The sequence below is a fragment of the Rutidosis leptorrhynchoides genome, chromosome 1, assembly GCF_046630445.1.
Source record: "Rutidosis leptorrhynchoides isolate AG116_Rl617_1_P2 chromosome 1, CSIRO_AGI_Rlap_v1, whole genome shotgun sequence".
Classification (NCBI taxonomy): Eukaryota; Viridiplantae; Streptophyta; class Magnoliopsida; order Asterales; family Asteraceae; genus Rutidosis; species Rutidosis leptorrhynchoides.
In genome coordinates this window covers 91,488,312-91,500,881 of record NC_092333.1, presented here as the reverse complement: position 1 = coordinate 91,500,881, position 12,570 = coordinate 91,488,312, and positions in this window count along the sequence as shown.

Here is a 12,570-nt window from a genome sequence, read left to right as displayed (position 1 = left end):
TCAACAAAACCTGCGAGTTTGACGTTAGGTTTCGTAAAAAGCTGAGTATTTTGGGGAATGTGTTGAAGTGAAGAAAACTGTACAGTATTGATACAGATTACTGTAGGTATAGAAATTAGTGTAGGTGTATGTATAGGAACATAAATAGATACAGAATTGTGTATGTATAAATTGGGGGACTGTAGCAAGAGACAAGAAGGGTATTGAAAAGTGATTTGGAATTTGAATACATGTGGGGTTCTAAAAGGAAGATAACGTTATAATTTTTTAATATGACGAATTTGCCCCTCCTTATTTGGTTTTGTTCGTTTGTTTGAAAGGGTTTGTTTTTTTTATTTTTGATGATTTGGGTTTTATAAACAAATTTTGAGAAATGTGTCTAGTTCTTGAAATGTGAGTGACGAGAATTTTAACAAAATTTGAAATAATAATAATTTACACATTATTCAATTTCAATTTTTAAATATGCAACAAAATTTTAATTGTGAATTAAATAGATAAAAGGTATATTTACAATTTATTACTATTTGAATAAATAAGAAATATCATTTTTACTTTTTAATATATATATATATATATATATATATATATATATATATATATATATATATATATATATATATATATATACTAATTAGTTTAAGACCCGTAAAATTTGGAGTTTTAATAATGAAGTTAGAATAACATCATTTTTTTTTCTTTTCGAACATCAACTAAATTTTTATAGCAGCTAAATTTTTATTGAGAATCAATCGAAAAAGGGGCTATGCCCCATACAACGAAGATAGATTAAATTCATATTTAGAAATGTCTATGAATTCATATATATATCCGAAAACATAAAAATAGTGAAATCTATCGAAAGGGGCATGATCAATAGGGAAGTAACCAATCGGGGGGAAACGGGGGAAGCAAAACTTTTTTTTTCCGTTTTTTTTTTTTGAATTTTTTTTTCCGGCATCAAGCTCACACGAAAATATGAACATTTAAAAGAGATACTTCGTGATGAATGTTATTATTTAGGCGGGAAAACGATCGACAAAAATAACATTCAAGATAATATTGTTCGTGAAGAATATGAACGTTTTTTTTTTTCATGTCTTGTGAAGTAAAATTTAGCCCGATTTAGAGTTTAGGGTTTAGGGTTTAGGGTTTGGTGCTTTGGGTTTATGGACCTAAACTCTAAACCGTTCGTGTTAAAAACTCAATCTAAATCCTAAATCTAAACCCTAAATCTAAACCCTAAACCCTAAATTTCTAAACCCTAATATCTAAACCCTATAAACCCTAATATCTAAACCCTAATATCTAAACCCTAATATCTAAACCCCAATAGCTAAAACCTCAAAATACGCTCGAAAAACACGATAATTGTTATATATTACTTCTTCGAGCGTTTTCCCGCCAAAATAAAAACATTTATCACAAAGTGTCTCTACTAAATGTTCATATTTTCATCTCATCTATAATGTTCGTGAACAAAGTTTTTTCAAAAAACGAAAAAAAAAAAAAAAAAGAGTTTTTGCTTCCCCCCGCTTCCCCATGAATGGTTACTTCCCTATTGATCCTACTACTCTATCGAAATAATGTTGTTTAAAAATAATTTGTTATAAATTACGACATCTGCCAAAATAATATTATATATTTCATACTAATAATTAACCGTCACCCACTGCTATTATATTTTTTGACATATTTTACTATTTTAAAACACTGGAATACTAATATCTGTTGAAATAATTAAAATCTTTTAATATACAGTACTATTTTTATTTTTATTGTTGTATATAATGTAATAAATGAGTGATAATGTGAAAACATATTTTTTTTTATTGTTCTTAAAATAAAAATGTTGTCACATTACTCTATACTGATATGCTCGTAATAAGGCTTTGTTCTTAGTTTATTTATTAAAGAAAAGAAATAAAATGTAAAAGGATTGAAAATGAATGAAGTGAGATATTTTAATTGAAAGAAAAAATTTGAAGAAAAAGTAGACTTAAATTATCAAATCACTCTCTTTCATTTTTTCCTACTAAAACTTAAGAACACTAAAATAACTTCATTTTTTCCGGCTATCTTTTTTCTCTTGCAAAATAAAATTGTGGAACAAAGTCTAAGCATAACGAGTGATTATGAATTATTTGGGCAATTTACGTTGTTATAAAGATATTCTTAACTAAATTTATTATGCGCTCTTTACATAAGTATCGGGAAAAAATATATGATCATAGAAGCACAAAGACAAAATATGCACTTTAGTCTTTTTTTTAGTAGCATTGGTCTTAGAACAACAATGTTTACCGTATTTAATATATTGGGAAGTGTATGGAACGACAGTAGCACGAGTTTAATAACATAATTGTTTCAAGACCACTATTTCTCCTGGATCCTAAAAATATAATTTAAAAAATCTCAAAGACAAAAACTTATTTTCAAACTTTAATGAGTAGCTTAATAGTATGAGTAGATTTCAAATAACATGAATATGCATATGTGAAGAAATATATATAATAAAGACTGAATATTGCGATCAAACAAGTAAACAACATCTTTCTTTTATTTAATCAACGTTACAAAAGAAAGTAATCAATAAGAGATTAAAAGTATTAATCCTCAGAATACAAAAGGGGATATCAATATTATTGAGAGAAATTGAAATCATATTATGAATGAATGGAAACCCCAATCGATGCTACCTCTCATCGTGTATTTCCAATAACTATATCTCACGATGTATCAGATACACGACAAGATATAGCTCAATACTGATTAGTAAATCCACTAGGGCTTTCTAATCTTTAGCCCACACAGATGGGAACTCAATTGAAGTTGAGCACCGCTTATCATTTTTAAACGGATGGTCAAAGCGAACGGATCATTCAAACTTTGGAGGATATGTTGCGTGTGTGCGCAATTGATTTTGACATAATTGGGATGAACATCTACCATTTGTAAAATTATTGTACAATAATAGTTACCATGCTAGTATTGGAATGCCATCGTATGAGATGGTTTATGGAAGACAGTGTCAAACTCCGATTTGTTGGGGTGAAGTCGGGCACAAGAAAATTGGGAGCACCGATCTGGTTTTGGAAACTAATCAAAAGATTGAAATGATCCGTGCATGACTTAAGGCGGCGCAAGATAGACAAAAGTCGTAGGCGGACAAGCGAAGACGACCGATTAAATTCCAAGAAGGTGATATGGTGATGCTTAAAGTCTCACCATGGAAGGGTGTGACACGGTTCCGGAAACGAGGTAAGCTTGGTCCTCGGTTCATTGGGCCATTTAAGATTTTGACTCGAGTTGGCGAAGTTGCGTATCATTTAGAGTTACCCCAAGAGCTTGTAGGGATTCATAACACATTTTCATGTTTCTCATCTCCACAAGTGTCTTGTGGATGACTCGATGTGGGTAAATTGCTCTCAGTGATAAGTTAGAGTATGTTGAAGAACCGATTATGATTTTGGACGAGAAGGTGAAAGAAAATAGGAATAAGCAAATAAATACCTTTAAGGTGCAATGGCGGCATCGAAAAGGGTCAGAGTTTACTTGGGAATCAGAGGAATTTGTGCAGAAGTATATCTTCCGTCTTGTTATGTGGCTTGGACTGCGGAGACGCAATCTTATCCAAGTGAGGGAGAGTTGTAACACCCACTGGTTTCAAATTCAGTTATACGGCCCGCCACGCTGAGATTCTGGGCGTCACACATAAGGTGCTTAACAGATTGTGCAGTTTTGTAACTTTTGCAACTCGTGGGGTTAAATTGTAAATATTACATAGGCGGGTTTTTAGGCCCAAATTATATCTGGAGACTTCATTTCCAGATTCATTCTTCACCAAGCACACCAAGTTCTTGTGAGAGAAAGTTCTTGAGTGAGAAGTGTAGCATCCTCTTCCGGAGCTTATATGTAAGTTTACTTTTGTGCCCCTATTTTTATAATTTCGTAGAAATAACGAATATTTTTTATTGAATTTTATTAGTTATTTAGTCGGTTAATTGGATGCGTTTTGTAACAAGGGTCATGGAACATATTTTCTGTAGTGACCCGAACTTTTTCATGTTTATATATATATTAAATGAAATTGTTATTTACATGATTAAGTGTTTCCAACATGTTAAGCAATCAAACTTGTTAAGACTTGATTAGACAATTGACCACCCAAGTTGACCGGTGATTCACGAATGTTAAAACTTGTAAAAACTATACGATGACATATATATGGTTATATATATAGTTAACATGATTTTATTATAAGTATGTATCTCTTTAGGTATTTTAACAATGATTTATATACATAAAAATGAGACTATTAATTTAAGAAACTCGAAAACGATATATATAACGATTATCGTTATAACAACGTCTTACTATGTACATATGAATCATATTAAGATATTGATACACTTGGTTAATTATGTTAAATGATAAGTAAATATATTATTAAGTGTATTAACAATGAAATACATATGTAAAAATAAGACTACTAACTTAATGATTTCGAAACGAGACATATATGTAACGACTATCGTTGTAACGACATTTAACTGTATATATATCATACTAAGATATATTATATATCATAATATCATGATAATATAACAATTTAATATCTCATTTGTTATAATAAACAATGGGTTAACAACATTCAACAAGATCGTTAACCTAAAGGTTTCAAAACAACATTTACATGTAACGACTAACGATGACTTAACGACTCAGTTAAAATGTATATACATGTAGTGTTTTAATATGTATTCATACACTTTTGAAAGACTTCAAGACACTTATCAAAATACTTCTACTTAACAAAAATGCTTACAATTACATCCTCGTTCAGTTTCATCAACAATTCTACTCGTATGCACCCGTATTCGTACTCGTACAATACACAGCTTTTAGATGTATGTACTATTGGTATATACACTTCAATGATCAGCTCTTAGCAGCCCATGTGAGTCACCTAACACATGTGAGAACCATCATTTGGCAACTAGCATGAAATATCTCATAAAATTACAAAAATATGAGTAATCATTCATGACTTATTTACATGAAAATAAAATTACATATCCTTTATATCTAATCCATACACCAACGACCAAAAACACCTACAAACACTTTCATTCTTCAATTTTCTTTATCTAATTGATCTCTCTCAAGTTCTATCTTCAAGTTCCAAGTGTTCTTCATAAATTCCAAAAGTTCTAGTTTCATAAAATCAAGAATACTTCCAAGATTGCAAGTTTACTTCCAAGTTTTCTAAATCCATTCCAAGTAATCATCCAAGATCAAGAAATCTTTGTTACTTACAGTAGGTTATCTTTCTAATACAAGGTAATAATCATATTCAAACTTTAATTCAATTTCTATAACTATAACAATCTTATTTCGAGTGGAAATCTTACTTGAAATTGTTTTCGTGTCATGATTCTGCTTCAAGAACTTTCAAGCCATCCAAGGATCCTTTAAAGCTAGATTCATTTTTCTTATTTCCAGTAGGTTTATCCACAAAACCTGAGGTAGTAATAATGTTCATAACATCATTCAATTCATATATATAAAACTACCTTATTCGAAGGTTTAAACTTGAAATCACTAGAACATAGTTTAGTTAATTCTAAACTTGTTCGCAAACAAAAGTTAATCCTTCTAACTTGACTTTTAAAATTAACTAAACACATGTTCTATATCTATATGATATGCTAACTTAATGATTTAAAACCTGGAAACACGAAAAACACCGTAAAACCGGATTTACGCCGTCGTAGTAACACCGCGGGCTGTTTTGGGTTAGTTAATTAAAAACTATGATAAATTTTGATTTAAAAGTTGTTATTCTGGGAAAATGATTTTTATTATGAACATGAAACTATATCCAAAAATTATGGTTAAACTCAAAGTTAAAGTATGTTTTCTAAAATGGTCATCTAGACGTCGTTCTTTCGACTGAAATGACTACCTTTACAAAAATGACTTGTAACTTATTTTTCCGACTATAAACCTATACTTTTTCTGTTTAGATTCATAAAATAGAGTTCAATATGAAACCATAGCAATTTGATTCACTCAAAACGGATTTAAAATGAAGAAGTTATGGGTAAAACAAGATTGGATAATTTTTCTCATTTTAGCTACGTGAAAATTGGTAACAAATCTATTCCAACCATAACTTAATCAACTTGTATTGTATATTATGTAATCTTGAGATACCATAGACACGTATACAATGTTTCGACCTATCATGTCGACACATCTATATATATTTCAGAACAACCATAGACACTCTATATGTGAATGTTGGAGTTAGCTATACAGGGTTGAGGTTGATTCCAAAATATATATAGTTTGAGTTGTGATCAATACTGAGATACGTATACACTGGGTCGTGGATTGATTCAAGATAATATTTATCGATTTATTTCTGTACATCTAACTGTGGACAACTAGTTTTAGGTTACTAACGAGGACAGCTGACTTAATAAACTTAAAACATCAAAATATATTAAAAGTGTTGTAAATATATTTTGAACATACTTTGATATATATGTATATATTGTTATAGGTTCGTGAATCAACCAGTGGCCAAGTCTTACTTCCCGACGAAGTAAAAATCTGTGAAAGTGAGTTATAGTCCCACTTTTAAAATCTAATATTTTTGGGATGAGAATACATGCAGGTTTTATAAATGATTTACAAAATAGACACAAGTACGTGAAACTACATTCTATGGTTGAATTATCGAAATCGAATATGCCCCTTTTTATTAAGTCTGGTAATCTAAGAATTAGGGAACAGACACCCTAATTGACGCGAATCCTAAAGATAGATCTATTGGGCCTAACAAACCCCATCCAAAGTACCGGATGCTTTAGTACTTCGAAATTTATATCATATCCGAAGGGTGTCCCGGAATGATGGGGATATTCTTATATATGCATCTTGTTAATGTCGGTTACCAGGTGTTCACCATATGAATGATTTTTATCTCTATGTATGGGATGTGTATTGAAATATGAAATCTTGTGGTCTATTGTTACGATTTGATATATATAGGTTAAACCTATAACTCACCAACATTTTTGTTGACGTTTAAAGCATGTTTATTCTCAGGTGAATACTAAGAGCTTCCGCTGTTGCATACTAAAATAAGGACAAGATTTGGAGTCCATGTTTGTATGATATTGTGTAAAAACTGCATTCAAGAAACTGATTTCGATGTAACATATTTGTATTGTAAACCATTATGTAATGGTCGTGTGTAAACAGGATATTTTAGATTATCATTATTTGATAATCTACGTAAAGCTTTTTAAACCTTTATTTATGAAATAAAGGTTATGGTTTGTTTTAAAAATGAATGCAGTCTTTGAAAAATGTCTCATATAGAGGTCAAAACCTCGCAACGAAATCAATTAATATGGAACGTTTTTAATCAATAAGAACGGGACATTACAGTTGGCATCCGAGCGTTGGTCTTAGAGAACCAGAAAATTTGCATTAGTGTGTCTTATCGAGTTTGTTAGGATGCATTAGTGAGTCTGGACTTCGACCGTGTTTTCTTTAAAAATGATTGCTTAACATTTTTGTTGGAAACTATATATTATTAACATGTATATATTATGTGATATATTAATCTCTTAACATGTTTGATATTGTGTGATAGATGTCTACCTCTAGCACAAATCCCATTGACTCACCTAATAATAACGAAGAGTCGAATATATATTGGACTGATTCACAAGTTCCTGAAGAAGAACCGGAAGAAGAATCAGAACCAGAAAAAGAATCAGAACCGGAAGAGGAGGAACCGGAGGAGGAAATAGAACCGGTGGGGGAAATAATAAAACGGTTAAGTAAAAGAAAATCCTCAACCAACCGACCAAGGTTAATTATGGTCAATGGTGTTTCCGCCAAGGAAGCAAAATATTGGGAGGATTACCAATTCTCCGATGAATCGGATTCCGACGAGAATTCCGATGATGTTATAGAAATTACCCCAACTGAATTTAAAAAGGTAAAAGAAAATAATAAGAGAAAGGGCATAAAAATAGAGAAATCTAATTCCAACCCCGATGAACTTTATATGTATCGTCAACCCCCGAAGCCCTTAAGTTGTAACAATGACCCGGGAACCTCTAAACCACCAGGTTTTTCTAAACCGTTGTGGAAAACGACAGCTCGTATTAGGGGAACATCATATATCCCTAGAAACTTGGCAAAACGAACCAAAACCGAAGAAGAAGAAACGAGCGAGTCAGAATAAGATAGTTGTATTCGTGTGGTGTAATATATGTAATATAGTGTGCTTATGCTTTATGATATATGTAAAAATTGCTTGTATTAATAAGTATTTTTTTTATGAATCTAACTCTTGTCTATTTTACAGTATAAAAACACAAAATGGATAGACAACCTAATATTTTAAGAGACCTACCCGAAGACATGATTGATGAAATCTTGTCTAGAGTCGGTCAGAATTCTTCGACACAACTATTTACGGCGAAATCTGTAACATCCCGCGTTTTTCCGTTAAATTTATTTTAACACCGTCTTTTTTTTTAAATAATATCTTTCGCGATTTAAATTGTATCTTCATTAACTAACGTTCATAATATCCTCGTTATTTAAATATAACGTCACCCGTTTACTCGAGCGTTTTTAAAATATTCGTTTGGTTAATTCCCGCACCCGACTACAAACTCGAGGGACCATTTTTGCCATATGGCCAAACTAATCACTAGTAGTTGACTAAGTCAACTACTTCTCCACCATTCCCCACATTTTTAATTTCTTTTCTTTCTTCTTTTCTCTCAACCAAAAACTCAAACCTTAAATTCTTCATCATCTTCAATCATCATCCAAATTCAAGCAAGGAATCAAACATCAAAATAAATTGTACTTTTGGAATCCTCGTTTCATCCTCTTCGATTTGATACCAACCTCATTGATTTTGGGTAACATTTCTAAAACACTAAATTTCTCTAAATTCGTTTTAATTACTTGAAATGTTGTTAGTTAGTGACTATGGCTCGTGTATAACATGAATATATGATTTGTTTGCTTGATTTGTTGATTTTAGTGTAACTAGCTTGAAAATGAAAATTGTATGCTTAATCTTTGATTTGGATGATTAAAGGTTGTTAGATTGTTAAAGTTCATGTTTTAAAAGTGTTACTAGCATCATTAGCTTCATGTTGATATATAGATTGATCAAAGAAACTTCAAAAACGTGATTATTGATTTTGGTGTTGCTTGACTAGGGTTTGCTAGTTCTTGAAATGAATTTTTGGATGCTTGAATGCCATGGAATGTTAATTGTTAGTGATTAGTTGTAATGTATGCTTCATTACCTTCAAAACGGCATATCATATGTGTAAATTGGATTCCCGGAACTTAAAATGCATATTGATGAACTTGAGGCTTTGAAATGAACGTTTATTGATCACATGACGAGAATTCGATTGTTGTAAATGATGTTTTTGTTTGAGGATTTGTGTTTAGTTGTGATCCTTGTCAAAAGAGCTTTCCAACGGTATAAGATACGTCTTCTAATTGTTTGCGGTTTGCGTTTTGCGTTTGTTTGAAGTTTTGACCAAGACTTGAACCTTGAAAACGACCTGACACCAGACCATGTGTTATGTCGCGGCGCGACACCCCTTGCCGCGGCGCGACATTTGCCTTGTCCAGATTCTGTCCAACTTTTCCATTTTATCAAAAATGTTTGCCATGTTCTAGACCTCCAATTCACATGCAACTTGTTTTAACATGCTTATATATGAATAACTAGCATAGAAAATTTGTCCGAGACCCGACCCGAACGTGTTGACTTTTTCGTTGACTTTGACCAAGTTTGACTTTTAGTCAAACTTAACCAAACTTTTATGCAATCTTCCTAACATGCTTTTATACTTGTATCTTGCATGAAACTTGACAATTTGCTTCACATGCTACATAATCGAGTCGTGTCGAGCCATATGACTAATTGAACAACTTTGACCCTTCGTGACTATCGTTATTGATACAACCTTTGTTTAGGTCGAGACTAGCGTTGTCCTTTGCGCACATTACTTGTTGAAGTACCTATTTACACTTGCAATCAAAGGTGAGATCATAGTCCCACTTTTACTCTTTTTGAACTTACATTTGGGATGAGAAAACATAAACATTTCTTTACTAAGTGAACACAAGTACAGGAAAACAAACATTCTACATACGAGTTTAGAACAAAATCCTCAATTCGATTATCATTAGTTACACTTGCCGGGTGTAAGCGAGAACTTATGTTGTATGGATCCATATGGGTTTGACAAACCCTCATTCAAACGGTTCGCTACCGTTTACGAATGAAATATATTTTCGAGAAACAGTGTATGTTCTAGCACTAAGTGATGGGGTTCAATGGAAGGAAATGTTAAGCATTGATAATTGGGTGCTCGTGAAACAAACTTTTGGAATGTATTACTATTATTTCATTGATGCAAATCTTGTGGTTCACTTGTACTTACTTACTTAAACCTATGATTTCACCAACGTTTTCGTTGACAGATTTCTATGTTTTTCTCAGGTCTTGCACGATATGTGAAACATGCTTCCGCTTACTATTTGATACTTGCATCCGATGTCGAGTATACATGCATTTCATGGAGCGTCTTTTGACTTTACTTTAAACCGTGTCGCCTAGATTTCAATCGTATCTATAACGTTGTAACTTAACTTTTGGTTGAACAATTCTTGTAAACTTTGAAACAATCTTTATTTTGAAATGAAGGCGACATATTTTGGTCAAACGTTATCTTAAAGACTTATAATCAGGTAATGGGACCCACGTAGCCGACGCCGTCACTTGACGATTTGTCGGGGTCGCTACAGTTGGTATCAGAGCCTTGGTTGTAGGGATTTAGAGTTCATTTGTGTCCACCCCGAGTCATAGGGTACATAGGTGAATCTAGACTACAACCGGCATATAGACTGAAGTAGGAATTATTTGACAAATTGTGCATTTATACTCGAACTCTTCTATCATATCTAACTCGTATTCGATCTTGATCTTACGTTGATAAATTTTGTTGATGCGCCACCTTGACTTTATGAAGTAATGTTAAATGCACATGAGAATCAGGGTAATATAATTTCCGGGATTATATTACGGTGATTCACATGGACGTTCCGACATTATGACGTAAAGAATTTAAGGCGAGTCAAGGAAAAATTTTCTCTCTATCCTTATTCCATACTGTGGTTAGTATTGTTGAAAATACTAACCAATGATATTCTTGTGTCATGAAGGAACAATGGCTCACCAAGGTCAACACAACACTCCTCTCGAAACTCTTGAACAAGCTCTTCAACGAATGATAACCACCGCCGTGGGTACGGCCGTGGCCGATCACTTTTCTAACAACAACAATCATGGAGCCGGTAATTCAAGCGAAGGTTGCTCCTACAAGAACTTCATGAAGTACAATCCTCCCACTTTCAATGGAACCGAAGGACCGGTTGCTCTCACCCGATGGTTCGAACAAACAGAAGCCGTTTTTAGCATAAGCGGTTGTCGGGACCAAGATAAGGTCAAGTTTTCCACCCCCACTCTCACCGGTATTGCTCTCTCATGGTGGAACACGTATGTACAATCGGTGGGTATCGATGAAGCCCTTACACTCTCTTGGACCGAATTAAGAGAAAGAATGACCACCGAATACTTCCCGCGCGAAGAGACTCGAAGGCTCGAACAGGGGCCAAGAAATTTAAAAATAGCCCGAGATGACCTCGAAGCTTATAATCAACGGTTTGCCGAACTAACCTCAATTTGTCCAAACCTCCGGGCTCCCGGGCCCCAAGGAGTTGAGTTTTACATGGATGGCCTCCCTAAGAGCATTCCACACGGGGTAATGCCATTAAGACCCGCCGACCTACAAGAGGCTGTGATGATAGCCCGCCGATTTATAAAAACGGTGGATGAAATTGAAGCGCTGGCACCAACGGCCGAGGCCCAACCAGTTAACAACAAAAGAAAACAGGAAGCCTCTTCATCAAGCAACCACAACCACAACGACTCCACCAAGAAGCCTTTCACCCCCGGCGGCAGGAAAAATTATGCTGGAACACGACCTTTTTGCAACACGTGCCACAAACATCATTATGGAAAATGTGGCGGACCATTTTGCATCAAGTGTCAAAGAAGTGGCCATGTGGCCCATAGTTGTAAGGGTGTCGCCCCCGTCGCTAAAAAGGTGCCCAGTGCACGCAGAAGGGGTGCTTGTTTTGAATGTGGACAACTGGGTCATTTTAAGAATGCATGTCCCAAGAAGAACGCCCACCCTAATGTACGCGAATGAGCTTTCAACCTTAACACATAGGATTCCCGGAACGACAATTAGTTACGGGTACGTTTCTTCTCAACGACTCTTATGTTTCATGTTTATCCGATTCGGGTATCGATAAATGTTTTGTATCCAAGGCTTTGGAGCCTACTCCTTGCACTCCACCCCTCCCCCTAGATATTACTTACGCCATTCAAGTGACCAACGGAAAACCATTGCGTATCGATAAATTTTATTGGAG